Source organism: Physeter macrocephalus, chromosome 2 (assembly GCF_002837175.3).
Source record: "Physeter macrocephalus isolate SW-GA chromosome 2, ASM283717v5, whole genome shotgun sequence".
NCBI lineage: Eukaryota > Metazoa > Chordata > Mammalia > Artiodactyla > Physeteridae > Physeter > Physeter macrocephalus.
Genome location: NC_041215.1, coordinates 56,888,453 through 56,904,088, shown reverse-complemented (window position 1 = coordinate 56,904,088; position 15,636 = coordinate 56,888,453). Strand labels below are relative to the sequence as shown.

General features: G+C 38.9%; 1 long non-coding RNA gene across 1 annotated transcript in view; it reads right to left on the bottom strand.

Moving 5' to 3' along the window:
* Positions 1–11,228: 11,228 nt before the first annotated feature.
* LOC102993068 (uncharacterized) overlaps positions 11,229–15,636 on the bottom strand; it is a 179,172-nt gene continuing 174,764 nt past the window's right edge. Inside the window, exons 5-6 of the long non-coding RNA XR_003676505.2 lie at positions 13,396–13,628; positions 11,229–11,600 (exon numbers count right to left, since the gene is read on the bottom strand). This is a non-coding gene — a long non-coding RNA (uncharacterized lncRNA). The remainder of the gene's footprint in view (positions 11,601–13,395; positions 13,629–15,636) is intronic.

Here is a 15,636-nt window from a genome sequence, read left to right as displayed (position 1 = left end):
CCTTTCCAGCCAGCCTGGTATCATGAAAGCCTAGTGAAGAATCAGAACTTCTAACCCTGCCCTGCAATAACAAGGAATCCTTCCCCTGCCAGAGGGTCAAAAGAGGTTGAATGGGGAACTGGACTTCCACTCCCAACTGATAGAAACAAGGTGGCATTCTCCTCTCCCCACCAGCCCAGTGTTAGAGGAGGCCAGCTAAAATACAGAAGATTTAACTAAGATCCAGAGCCTCACAACACAATACCCGAAAGGTACAGGTATACTTAAAAATCATTTGGCATAACAAGAACCTGAAAAATCTCAATTTGAATGAGAAACTGCAATCAACAGACACCAACACCAAGAGAACACAGATGCTGGAATTATCTGACCAGGATTTTTTTAAAATTAATTTTTATTGGAGTATAGTTGCTTTACAGTATTATGTTAGTTTCTGCTGTATAGGAAAGTGAATCAGTTATACATATACATATATCCCATTTTTCAGATTTCCTTCCCATTTAGGTCATCACAGAGCATTGAGTAGAGTTCCCTGTGCTATACAGTAAGTTCTCATTAGTTATCTGTTCTATACATAGTAGTGTATATATGTCAATCCCAATTTCCCAATTCATCCCACCCCCCTCTTCCCAAAGCAGCCACCATAAAAATGCTTCAGTAAGTAATTACAAACATGCTTGAAACAAATGAAAAAATATAACACCTTGGCAAAGAAATAGAAAGCCTCTGCAAAGAAATAGAAGATGTTAAGAAGAATCAAAACCAAACTGAAAAACGTACTAGATGAGCTCAATAGCAGAATGGAAATGACAGAGAAACAATCAGTGAACTTGAAAATAAGACGATAGAAGTTCCCCAATCTGAACAACAAAGAGAAATAGACTGGAGAAAACAACAACAATGGCAAATGATCAAAACTTAAAAAACTATAGAGGTGAGGAACATATTAGTAGTTGCCAAGGATTAGGAATGGATGGGGGAAGGGGGTGTGACTATAAAGGAGTAACATGAGGAAGATCTTTGTAGTGATGGAATAGTTCTGTATCTTTATTGCACTGGTGGTTCCATGAATCTACATATGTGATAAAATGTCACAGAACTACACACACAGAAATATCAATTTCCTAGATTTAATTCTGTACAATAGATATTGTACTTGTTTATTGTTTCAGTAACAAATTCCCTAAATGTAGTAGCCTTAAGTAATGAAAATTTATTATCTCACAGTTCTGGGTCACAAGTCTGGGCACAGTGTGGCTCAGCTGATTCTTTGTTCCTGGTTTCATGGAGCCAAAATCAAGGTGTTAGCAGGGTTGCACTCCTTCGAGAGGTTCTGGGTTAAATCCACCTCCAAGCTCAGTCAGGTTATTGGAAGAATTCAGTTCCTTGTGGATGTAAGACGAAAACCTCTGCTTCCCTGCTGGCTGGGGTCATTCTTAATTTCCAGAGGTTGCCTTCATTTCTTGGCTCATGGATTCCTTTCTTTATCTTCAAAGCCAGCAGTGGCAGGTCACATGCTTCTCACTCTCTGAATCTCTCTGACTTCTCCCTCTGCTTCATTTATCCTCTGTTTTCCTCTTCCACCACATCTCTCTGATTCCAATTGGAGAAATTCCTCTGCTTTCAAGGGCTCAAGTGATTAGATTATGCCCACCTTGACAATCCAGGATTAATGTCCCTATTTTAAGATCCATAAACTTTATGACATCTGCATATTTCCTTCACAGCAGTACCTGGATTAGTGTTTGAATAATCAGGAGATGGGAATCTTGAGGGGACATCACTAAAATTCTGGAGACATCACTAAAATTCTATCTATCACAATTATGCAAAATGTAACCATTGGAGGAAACTGGATAAGGATTACACAGCACCTCTCTATGCTATTTTGGTAACTTCTCGTGAATTTATAATTATTTCAAAATAAAAATCTTTTAAAATGCACAGAAAAAAAGTAAAGGCAAAATAAATATATTTTCTATCAAAAAATATTTTCTACCACCAGAAGACCTACAGTAAAAGAAATACTAAGGAAGGCCCTTTAAGTAGGAAAAAAGATATCTCAATTGGAGACATGGAATAGAAGGAAACAAAGACACTGAAAAGGGTAAATACATGAGGAAAATCTAAGTAAATATTAATTTTATAATATAGTAAAAATGACATGTTACACCTAAACTATATATGTACAATTGAAATGCAAATTAGAATAGCATAAAAAGAAGGAAGGACTTAAATGGAGTTCAAGTGTTTTAATATTTTTTACAGTCAGGAAGTTTAAAATGACTAAATTACAGATGACGCTAACAAAAGTTAAGGATGCATATTATAATCTCTAATGTCACTACTAAATGAATGATGAAAGAATGTGTTAACAAGGCAACAGAGATAAAGAAATGGGAAAATAAAAGAAAATACTACATTGACCCAAAAGATAACTTGAAAGGAGAAACCAGGAATGAATATTAGGTGTGACAAAGAGAAAACTCAAATATATCAACAAATACATTAAATGTAAATGAAGCACATATTCTAATTAAAAGGAAAAGACTGTAAGACTAGATAACAAAAAACTATATGTTGCTTAGAAGAAACACATTTAATATAAGAAGACAAGTTGAAAGTAAAAGGATGGAAATAAAAAACCACATAAAATTACTTTCCCACCAAAAAAGAAGCCCTAATGTAGCTATGTTAAAATCACAAAAAAAGAGAGGCTAAAGAAAGGTGACAGAGAGAATATATGATGTTGAAAGTGCCAACCTTCCCAGAAGATATAATTCTTAATGTGTATGCAACAATAGCTTAACAAAATATGTTAAGTAAAAACTGGCATAATTAATAAAATTTGGAAAATGCACAACTATGGTTGGAGATTTTTTTGTTTTGTTTTGTTTTGTTTTTTTTGCGGTACGCGGGCCTCTCACTGTTGTGGCCTCTCCCGTTGCGGAGCACAGGCTCCGGACGCGCAGGCTCAGCGGCCATGGCTCATGGGCCCAGCCGCTCCGCAGCATGTGGGATCTTCCCGGACCGGGGCACGAACCCGTGTCCCCTGCATCAGCAGGCGGACTCTCAACCACTGCGCCACCAGGGAAGCCCTGGTTGGAGATTTTAGTAAGCATTTCTCAGTAACTGTTAAAATAGACTAAAATAAATTAGGAAGGATATAAAAGATCTGAATAACACAACTAATAAACTTTATCTAATTGACATATGTATAATAATACACACTTTTAAGAACATTCATTTTAATGCCCACAGAACATTTACAAAAATGTACATATAGACCATGCAGCTAGTCTTAAACTGCAAAGGACTGAAATCATACCGAGAATGTTCTCTTATCACAGTAGAATTAAAACTGAAATCAATAATAACATAAAAAGGTAACTAGAAAATGGCCAAATGTTTGGAAACTAAGCAATACATTTGTAAAGAACCCATGGGTCAAAGAAAGAAGTTCCAATGGAAATTAGAAAATGTTTTGAAGTGAAAAATAACTGAAATATGGCATATCAAAATTCACAGGGTATAGCAAAAACCTGTGCTTGAAGGAAAATTTATAGTTTTATTTGTATATATTAGGAAAAAATGTAGGGCTAAAAATCCAATGACACTTCTCAAGAAGTTAGAAATAGAAGAGTAATTGTTATCCTGCCCTTTTTTATTTGCAAATGTTTCAAATCCTTGAGTTTTCAAACTAGAGCTTTCTAAATCCATGTATTCTTTGAAGAGACATCATTACTGTTGGATTTAGAATGCTGGGTGCGTCTAGGAGGAATTCACCATTAGTCAATTTAGAGGGTTTAATCAAAATCCCCAATTTGTACTTGAAATTGTTGCTGCAGTATTGTGAACCTGTTAACAGCATCTGTATCTCAAAGGAGCTTTAATGTGGCTAAATTTTTGAAGTTTGGAAAGCTACTGTTAAGTATTAATACATGTTTTTAAAGCTCTTATAAATCTGTAGATGAAAAGAGCAATATAAATGCAAAAGCTTGGTTTTTCAAACCACTTACAATGTTCAGAATAAAACAGAGAAGAGAAAAACTGAAATGTGAACTGAACCACAAAATTGGAGTGTTTACTTTTCTCTCTTCATTTTTAAAACAAGAAAGACTCAGGAATAAAAGATAAGGGTAGCTAGCTGTACAATTGGTTTTCCAACTCATGAACAGTAGTTCTAAAAATAAGCTAACTGGCTGAAGAAAGACATAGGAAGCTCTTAAATAAAACAAGCAAATAACATTTCTCAAGCTTTATAATAATGAAAAAGCAGATATCAAAAGGTCAAAATTTTTAATAGATTTCTTATTATTCATTCACCAACCCATTCATTCAACCATGCATTCATCCAAGAGATCTTTGTTAACTCTGGCAGGCACTGTGCTAAGTTCAGAAGATATAATGGTGAGCAGAGATGTGTTTTTTCCCTCTGGGTGCTCACAGTCCGGTAGGAGAGAACGGAATTAAAATAGTCAAATATATAAGCAGGTAACCACAGACTGAGATTCTGACTTATGAGAGAAAGGCACAGGGTGTTTTGTGAGCTTATAACAGGAGATTTAGTGTAGGAAGTAAGCGAAAGCTTCCCCTAGAAGGTCTTATGCGAGCTGCAGTATGTAAGATAGAGATTGGTTAATGAGGTCAGAGAAGTGAAGGGGAAGAGCCTTCTGGGCAGAGGAAATAACAAAAGCCACGGCTTCTGGTTGATGCGAGGAACTGAATCAAGGCCAGTGTGGCTGAACAAAGAGCATGAGGGGAGAGTGTGAAAGGGGGAGAGCTGAATAGAGTGTGAAGGGGGTGAGATGGAGCTGTGGAGGTCGGCAGAAACCTGAACCCAGGAGCCTCATAGGCCATCTTAAAGGTTTTGTCTTTCTCCTAACAGCAAAGCAAAGCTAGGAAGGGGTTTTAGCAGGGAAGTGACATGCTTAGTTCAGTAATTTTTTTTAAAATATCACTTCCCCTGTTGTAAGCAGTACAAATGGATTCCAGGAGACCGGTTGGGATTCCGCTGCATCATATAAGTGAGAAGATGGTAGGTAGCTTGGAACAATGTTTGGAGGACATTGCCTCCCCCTGTCAGCCAAAGCCCTGCCAGATCTGAGTCCATTTCCCTTTTCCAAATCTACTTTCAATGATTCCTGCTCCTGCCAACCCAATATGCGCGCTGTCACCTACACAAATTTTCTTATTCTTTCTTCCACCTTTGCTCATGTTGCTCTTTGCTTCACAAATGTCATCTGCGGCGTTCACCTAAACTGCAACCATCTTACACACCAAGCTCAAAGTTGCATCTCCCTTTTCTTTAGGACATTCCCACTCCCAGCTAGGTCCTTCTGGCCTGCCCTGCACGCTCACCAAGCATGCCCCATGGTCAAAGAAAGCTCTCAGGAGACTTTCAGAACTGACAGTGAGAAGCCACAGTGTGTGCTGGAAAAGTATGTTCCGGTAGGATGTGATAGGAGCACCTTCAAGCATGTGTCACACCCATTCTCATGCCTTTGTGTTGCACGTATTTCTACTTGTAATTCCTTTCTTCCGATTTTTATCTTCTAAAAAGCTTACTCAGATATTTTCCCTCTCCACAAGAACTTTCCTAATTGCTCCAGCATAATGTGGTCTTTTCAGGTTGGACGTTCTGTGGTTCTTTTTTTTGCATCATATGTTACAGTCTGCCTTGGACTATGTTTATTTTCATGTTGGTTTCAATGATTGACTCTTGAGATTTGTGGTCCCCACATCTCTTTTTCTTTTCTGCAGGGCCTAACACAGTGTTCTGCCCATAGTAAGTGCTCAATAAATACTGATTGGATTAAATTGTGTTCCATATTGAAAATGATTAAGCACAAAATGTATTTGTCTTCTCCACTGTGCAAGTGTTATTATAGTCAGCCTCTTGGGCAATGTTTGCTGGAACATCTCCTCTTTTTCTTTAATGAATTTTGATCTTACATCACATTTAAATGCCTTGGAGTTCCAAAAGACAAATATATCCTCATGTAATTTAAATGACAATCAGCAGGCTATTTTTTCCTTATTAACATACAGAATGCTTGTGGTCACAGCAGGTAACTGATGAGGCTAATCTGTCAATGTCCTGATAATTCTCTGCCTGATTGTTCCCAGTCCGGGAGGCTGCATAATCACAGAAACACCAAGCGATTTGATCAGGACCAGAATAGATCATCGATTGTCCTCAAGTGAGCTGGGTGTTGGCATTGGATGAGGTAAGCACGATATCTCAAGGGAACCCCTCAGGAAGAAATCAATATTGAAACTTCAAAATATTGTAGACAGGAGCTACAGGAAGTTTCTATGAGATGCAATCCTAGGAGTACTTGGTGTGGCGGAAAGAGAATTGATGTGATTACTCATCATACTCTCTTAATTGGGACTCCAGCCAAAGGCATTCAAAAAGGTTTGAGGATCCTAACAGATGACTCAGCCATTTGATTGCTTTGGTTTCCACGCTTCTCAACAGTTTTCTAAACAGCCTGAACTATTTATTAACCAACTGTTAACAAAAATAGTCTCCAAACAAAAGGGAAATCATTGTCTCCATTATAGTATAGGGAGATAAACAGGTGGCAAGGCCTTAGAAGTGATTAAAGGACACAATATTGTTGACAATGACTTTTTAAAAAAAAAAACGTCTTCATTGGAGTATAATTGCTTCACAATGCTCTGTTAGTTTCTGTTGTACAACAAAGTGAATCAGCCATATGCATACATATATCCCCATATCCCCTCCTTCTTGAGCCTCCCTCCCACCCTCCCTATCCCACCCCTCTAGGTGGACACAAAGCACCGAGCTGATCTCCCTGCTGCTGCTTCCCACTAACTACCTGTTTTACATTCGGTAGTGTACATACGTCCATGCCACTCTCACTTTGCCCCAGCTTCCCCCTCCCCGCCCCCATGTCCTCAAGTCCATTCTCTATGTGTACATCTTTACTCCTGCCTTGCCACTAGGTTCATCAGTACCTTTTTTTTTTTTTAAGATTCCATATATATGTGTTAGCATACGGTATTTGTTTTTCTCTTTCTGACTTACTTCACTCTGTATGACAGACTCAAGGCCCATCCACCTCACTGCTAATAAACTTTTAAAAATAAATTACAAACTTTTATTAAATAAAAATGCTGCACACATGTTGAAATTTATCCTTTATTTTGATAGCACTTTTATATAAGTAACATTTACACAGTTAGGTAATCTACCTTGTGGGTTGAATATTCATTCCCAAAGTTGGGAATACATGCCTTCCTTGCTCCAAGCCATTGCCTTCCCTGTTTGGTTCTTTGGAGTCAATTTTACTTTTAATTTAAAACCTTTCAGTAGCCAGGTTTCTCCTCTTCCTTGTACATTATGCTCACTGATTTATGACATCTAGAGAAGAAGCAGAGGAATAGAAGGAACGCAGGGCACAGCGAAGTTCACACCTAATTGGTATTGTTGTATTGATCTGGCATCGGAGCTTTCTGAACTTGGTAAGTGTTGAAAACTAATTTGTTCTCTATGAAGTTCCTTTATGAGTTCTTTGTAGACCCCAATCTCTGAGGATCTCCAACCTGCTATTCCTTTGCTAAAGACTAACACATTTCTACCCTTCTGTTTCAAACTTTAAGAATCCAGCAATACCATCAGCTTCTCTCGACTGAAGTCCATTTGTTCTTCCTGATGGTCCTCTGAGTTAAGAATTCTTTTGCAATAAGCCCAAGGAAAACTCACACATTTCTCCCAACTAAGTCTGTAAGTGCGGTTATTTTCCAAAGGGTAGGACAATGAAGCCAGCCTCTCACTTTACTTATTTCTCACAGAAAGCAGAGCCCAGTCCACAGTCTCTCTGCCAAAATGCATTAAGCTCTTCTAGTGATTCCTTTTGACCAAGGGCTTGCAATTGCCCATCACTTACCCACTAAACTGTGGCTTGACCAGACTTTGGTCAGGCTTCTCTCTTCCCTATATGCCCCTAAACTCTGGCTTGTCCCCAAGTCTGAGAAAGCACTAAAGCAAAACACTCCCCTTAACAGCATCATTATGAGAATCAGCTAATCACATAGAGAAACATTTCCTGTTAAACTTCCCTGATCATGCTATCTGCTTACCCTCACCACTTGCCCTGCTCCCCACAGAGTTCCTGCTAGTCCTGTTTACTATCCCCTATAAAAGAAAATCCTTTTTCTATTGAATTTTGAGACCCTCGCACATCCTGAGATCAGAACATTCTCCCTATTGCAAAAATTTCCAAATAAGGTGTCTCCCTACTTAAGTCTGAATTCGCTTGTATTTGACACCTTTAAATCTCTCTTGAATGGAGAGAAAGAAGGAAGTACTCATGTACTCCCACTCCTTACCTCTTTTTAGAGGAAGGGGAAAGGATCCAAAGTTCATCAACAACTCTAACTACTTCTCTGAAAAATCCTCCAGTTATGCCGTGGATGTGGATGAAAGGTTAAGTTTTTCTGACACCCCTTTGCTAGCTCTGACTATAGTCGAGCACTTCCTTTGCAGTGTGATATCACATGTCTCTTGGTTTCATTTAAAAATGAATGTTTGGATGTTACAATTATAAATGCATTTGCTGGGAAAGAAAAACTTTTCCTTTACCTTCTTAGGTAGTGATTGGGGCCCCTCAAATTAACAGGAGAAAAGGTATACAACTTTCATTAATATTTACATGCATGGAGCTCACAGAAAAGAAATGAAAATCAAAGAAGCACTTAGACTCACAGCTTAGACCTTATTTGGGCTTCAGGGGTCAATACATTGTAAGGAAGTAACTAGGAAATATATGGGGGAACTAATGGAAAAGAAGCTCTATACTAGGAAGGTCTCTTTCTGCAAGCTTCTCTTGGTGTTAATTCCCCATCTTCCGGGATGAGTCTGCTCTTCTCTCCCTGGTACTTGGGTGGGGGAGGGAGGGAAGAGAAGTTCCTTCCTCAAAGGGAAATTTATGCCTTCATTTTAGGTAAATAAAAGGAAAGCAGAGAACTCTTCCTGATCTGTTGATTCTCAGTTGTCTTTGGCTCAAAAGAATTCCTATGCCAAAGTGGCAAATCTGGGGGTGGCATATTCTGATTCCCTTCACATTCAACCTATAATTTCTTCAGAGGCAACTCTGAAAGATATTTAATATGCAGGATGCATCACTGCTTTTCAAGCAAGGACTTGAAATGTATTTTTGGCTTAGTACATTGAAACCAAGTTATGATTTTACAACTATGAGCTTTCTAGTGATGGGGCAGTACAAGGGGCAAACATTGGAATTAAATAACTATTTGAGAAAAAAAACTGTGTGTTTTTTTTCAGTTAAATTTTTGAAAACTACTAAGCATATGAATGCAAATTTCCCCATCATGTTGGATAGTGCATAATATTATATTAAGGAGAACATTTTAGCCAAGTAATGTATACCCATTTTGTAACATCCTTTTCAAGACTAAAATGTCCCACCTAGCTAGGGAAAGTGTGGGTCATATGGGGCCCTGAACCCCAAAGAGGAGTCTGCATTTTATTCCAAGTGGGATGGAAGGTTTTGGGTGATTTCCAACAGGGGAGCCTCATAATTTGATTTACACTTTTAAAAGCTCCCTCTTGGCTGTTAGGTGGAGAAAGAATGCTAGAAGGACAAGAGCAGCACTTAGGTATCCAATCTAGATAAGATGAGGCTATTTGGACACAGTGCAGCTACCAAGCAACTCAGAATCAATCTCTCAGCGACCAAGGCTGAAGACACTGTCAAGTCATACAAAGTGCATTTCCCACCTAAAATCAGCTAGAGTGTGTCCTTAAATAGGGTGCATGTTTCCTGGTTTTCTGTCACCTTCTTTGCCTTCACAAGGCACATCTTCACCCATCTTCTCCACATATTACCCCCCATTCCTGCCCTAGTTGAGGTCACCTTGGTCTTTCCTCTCTCTTCAACAATATTAATCTTGGCAACTCAGAAGACATAAATTTCAGGTACCAAGTATACAAAACCTTTGGGTATAAAATGCCAATCATCCTTTTAACCTCAGAGAAATTAGGCTAATAATACTATCACTTAGTGGTCCCTGCACTATTTGATACCAACTCTTCCTAGGTTAAAATTCTAGGTCCACTACTTATCAACTATGATCTTGGACAAGTTGCTGAAATTCTCTGTGCCTCAATTTCCTTATATGTAAAACAGGAATACTAATAGTACCTATCTCACGTGATTGTTACAAAGATCTCATGAGCTGACATTTATAAAGTGCTTAGAACTCTACCTAACACATAATACATGCCACTTGGATGTTTGCTATTATCATCATTACCTACCTTTTAGAGCTGCATGAGAAACAGATAAATAATGCCTGAAAAGCACTCAGCACAGGGGCTCACACATATATGATGAGTATCCAATTAATGCTCAGCTATTATTACTTTGCTCAAATATGACACAAATCTCAGCAATGATCCATTGTTTATTTTTTTGCCTCCCTTGCTGTTTCTAATTTCTTTTTCAGCCCCTATGAGGTCATCTATGTCTGTGCCTGTGTCTGCAATGAGTATATATAACCTCGGGGCCAAGACAGAAGATATCGGAGGAGAGGCAGAAGCCATTGGCTCATTTCCCAGTTTTTCTGCTTTATTAAAAAGAAAAAGTACTTCTGCTAAGAACTAGGTACCATATTTTTGAGACTCCAGCTGAGGTAGATTAGCTGAATAGTTCATTAATTTTGGCACTTTTACATGAAATGAAGGCAGTTTTGGAAAGTGTGCCTTTGTCTGGGTTAATTAGTAAGTGAGAACATTGGGACCTTAGTACATTTTTTGCTTCAGTAATTCTTGTAATTATTTTTTTAGCTTCACGTTCTATATGAACTTTATTATAAAGATACTTTTTAATACCCATTCTGTGATATGGGGATATTAGTAGTGTTCAAGATATATCTGGGGGTAGGGGGAGTATAGAGGCTGTGTTTCTGGGAGAAGATAAAGAAACCAAAGAGACAGGGGTTGGGGGAAAGAGATGAGACTGTCTAAATAAGAAAGGATGCGGGAAAGAGAGAAGAGCAGCTAAAGGAAGCACCATTAACAGCCCGTTCCATTTTGACATCTGACTACAAGTATCCCAACCTCATTTTTATCATCTTAATGTTTATATTGTTACTGACATCCTTGACTTCTGTAACTTCTGCATGCCTCTTAAGGAATCTCTCCAATTATTTGAGTTTTTCACAGATATTTAAAGGTATGTGGCAGCAAGGTTAGGTTACAGGACAGCAAACAAATGCTTAGTCATGCAATGAGGTGTATAGATGCTGGTGCTGCCTGAATCAGTTTAGAGTGCAATTTTTTTCCCTTCCTCTTTGTTTCCACCAATTTGTTAGAACAAAATTGGCATCTGATGCCCAGATTAACATGTATACTGCCTCCTTTCTTCGGCTCTATAAAAATTACAGAACCCCTTCTCCTGCTCACGTCCCCATATTGTCTGATGCTCCAGGTTAAATTGTAGTGTGATGTGTAATCTACCTGGATAAGGGTAAGAGTCATTCTTCTGAGTTGTCTAGTGGTGGCTGTGCAAAATCATGGGAAGGTCAGGAGGAAGGCTGGAAAGTACCTGAAGAAGATAAAGTTTTATAAAACTATATAAGGTCAAAGTAATTTCCTTACTCCAGGACTATCTGGCTAGTTGGGGAATTAAGGTTTATAGAGTCACAAAATCTGTATTAGATAATTTACATAATTATTTTATCAGTTCTTTCCTACAGCATTTTAAAGTAAGTATCAATAGCCCTGTTTTACAGATAGGAAAACAGGTTCAGAAAAGTGAAATAACCAGCCTAAGGGGATGCTTGCTGCATGTTGGTGTATTTATAAAATTAAATATTCACGACTGGTTTGAGTCTAAGCTGTCTAAGATTATCCCTTGTACCCATCTTTCCATATGAGTGTGATCAGCAAAGTGATTCCTAGTCTCAAGCACAGGCTGCAGAGAGCTAGAACATATGTTATTTAGGTAGCATTACTCAGGCCGGTGGAATGTATCACAGAGAAAATGACATCACAGATGTTCCTGTGTGTCACACACTCTGGCTATTTAAGCGTTTGTAACAGAATCCTACTCCAACAGGATTTTAGTTGCATATGGCAAAACAAATCTAATCTTGGCTGGGCCCCAGAACTCCCTGACAGCTGAGGATGGAGGAGTTCTCCCCTAGGACCCTGGTGATGGACACTCTGCCCTGTCTTAGGATCCTTGAGGATCCTGAAGCAGAGGTTGCTCTTGATCCCAAGAGTCTCCACATCCTAAGTCTGACCACCCCAGATGGGAAAAATCGCTCTCTCACCAATCAGTCAATCAATCAATCAATCAATCAATCAATCTCTCTCTCTCATACACATACACACAAATGCACAAACACACACATATCTTTCCTTCAAATCTCTCTTAAGATTTCTTTCCTAATCAATCAATCAATCAATCAATCAATCAATCTCTCTCTCTCATACACATACACACAAATGCACAAACACACACATATCTTTCCTTCAAATCTCTCTTAAGATTTCTTTCCTTCCTAAGGAAAGAGATTCCAAGAGACTCTCAAGAGACTCCAAGGAAGCTGGGGACGGCTCCAGATCCACAGAACTATGTAGAGACATTTTCAGTTATCACAACGACTAATAGACACTTCTGGCCTTTACTCTCATTTACTTCCAGCATTCAAGATCAGAGACGTTCATATCCCCCAGTGTGCAGGGCAGTCTGCACAACACAAAGTGTCCTTCCCAGAGCAACTGTCCCCCAGAAGAGCACTGCGCCAGTGTCTCCCTACCTTCCCTTCTTCCCACTTTTTTCTCAGCCCCCTCCCCTGCCGCCCCTACCCAACAGCTTATTCCAGAAAGTTTCCTGTGGAAGAAGAAGGGAAATGGATTAACCTATCACCCCGAGAAGACAACCCACTGTTCTGGGTTCTGACCTCTTTTGACCCAGGTTCTCTAGTTTCTTGGCTCACGGGGAACTTTGCTTTTTGCTCAGCTTGCTGAACACTCTTTATTGGCAGCTACTCCGAAGGCCCCCACTTGAAAATTTCAGCCCGTGGGGTTGATTTTTGCTGCCAAAAACAGCAGTTGTTGAAGTCTGCTACATATTGCTGGGTCATCCATAAGGGTTCTGCCTTTCTTCCAATATGGAATACATTTGTTCTGCCAAAGTCATACCTACCCCCGGCATGGGAGCTGACAGGATTCCATTTCCTTCTAGCAGGGGGAGAACTGACCCCTATAAATTACATTCTTCAATAATGGCCTGGCCCAGAGAAATCTGGCATTATCCCAAATCTTTCTCTTTCTAGATGAGGGGAAAGGGAGAGGGAAAGAGAGCAATCAGGAACAACTTCTCAGACTCTGACCTGAGTCCCTGGGTGGATGTGATGCTCCTTATTAAGATGTGGAAAACTGCCTGGGAAAAAATCTGGAGAGAGGAACATCAGGGTTTCAGCTTTGGCCTTGTTAAGTTTGAGAGCCTGTTAGACATCTAAATGGAGATGCTAAGATGGCAGTTTGGTCCATGAGTTAAGATTCCAGGGAGTGGCCAGGGTTGGAGAGATACATAGTTCTAAGTCCGGGGACTGGTGAAGATAACCTAAAGAAAGTACAAATACAGAAAGAAAAAAAATAGACATCTCAGGACTAGATAACTGCAAGGTTTAGAACCACTGAGTATGAAATCATTACCAGGTTCTGAGTCTGGCAAATATTACTAACAGGCAGACTATCTAGTTATGATGCTGAGATTAACGACTTGAGTGTCAGTTATAGATATACCGTTACTTTCCCACAGCTGTGAAATGAATAGTGAGATGTATATGATGGTGAGATTATGGATGATTTTTAATTTCTTCCTTGTCCTTTTCTATATTGTTCAAGTTCTCTACAATGACCATTCAACAATTCTACAATGAGAAAAACACAATAAATATTTTAAATATTAACAGCCTATGAATGGTGCACAGCGCACTGCAGCTAGTGACCATAAACTCATGCACACTCCACCACGTTATGATGCGAACACCAGTGTGAGGGCGGGCATCTTTCCTGTAATGTTCACTGAATTATGTCTATAAACATTTACATTTTTTAAAGATCTAGAATAATGATGCCTTGGTAAAAGTGGTATTACCAAGATGTCAGCATGATACTTTGGACATAATAAAAGCATATTGATTGAATAGACAAAAGGTCACAGCTAAAAGTCAACCTACAAGAGCCTATTAGTTAGCTTGAGAAGTAGTTCACAAGCATGTTATTTATGTCTCTGTATATTTTTCAACTCTCCAAATGCAGAGAGATAGCAAAAATGTAATCAGGGAAATAATTCTTAGCCACAACTCACATTCCAAAGGAAAAAATAACAACAACAAAATACCCAAGCAAAACCATCAAACCACATCCTGGTAAAAACCTTTCATGTGTTGCTGGGGTATCGTCTGGTCTCTATCACTACCAGCTGTGACTTGCACACCCGGGAAAGGCCAGGCTGTAGCAAGAAGAGCAAAAATAAAAGGCCCGTGACAAGGCTTTGAAGTTGAGTATGCTTAGCAGCATTTGTAACTAAGGTGGTGACTAGAGAATTAAAGAAGGGACAGACTGGGTCAGCATAAGATGCAGTCACCAGGTCATATTAATAAAGATAGGAGGAGTCTTTTCAAATCCAGATAGGAATGGCAATTTTTAGATCTGTCACGAGAACTTTCTATTTTTCATTCAGTCCATGTGAATTAAAAGCCCACTTGCAGCAGTGTACATGTGGGTGCTTGGGGAGATGGGACAACAAAACTGAAGCACTTTATATCAAGTTAGGGAGAAATGTCTAAATACTCTGAAAATGATATCAGCAAACTTAATCCTAATACCAATTTATTACCAGCTGTATCCTAGAGCCCATTCTACAGAACAACAACTCCTAGGGATATAAATGTGTGATCAAATAAGTTAATCAAGATAAGCTTCTTATAGCAGAACTTTTAAAACATGCTGCAAGTCTCCCAGAGAGGGATAACAGAAGCTACACTTCCCTCAGTTCTTTATTTATGAAACCTTTTACCCAGAGCATCACAGAAGTGTTGTGTTCCAAAAAACACACTTGCTAAATCCTTCCTAGCAGACATTAGGGTCACAGAGGATTAATCAGGAAGAACTTTGCGGAAGCTGGAGGAGAGTTTCTAAACAAAGAGGTAAATAAATGATTTGATGGGGAAATGAGAGGAAGGCATGTTAGAGTGAGGGACCATAAATGGCTCAAAAATTAAATTTGTTTCCAAGGGTGAGAACAAGCTATGTTCATGAAAGAGACATGGATTCCAAACTAGGTGTGGTTGAATGAGCTTTCTCTAAGAACTGCAGAAGTCCTAACAAATCAGGTAACTAGAAAAGTCAACCAGCACTTTGAATTATAATTATTATGAGGTCAATGAGAAAATGGTGGGTGAATCCTGAAGAATCCACTAATCTTACAGCATATCACAGAAGAGAATTCCTAAATTGGCTTTTTAAAATGATTGTTTTGAATAATTCAAGAGCTGCCACAAATTTATAATGACCTAAATATTTCAAAGCTAGTATATATATATATGTATATATATATATATATA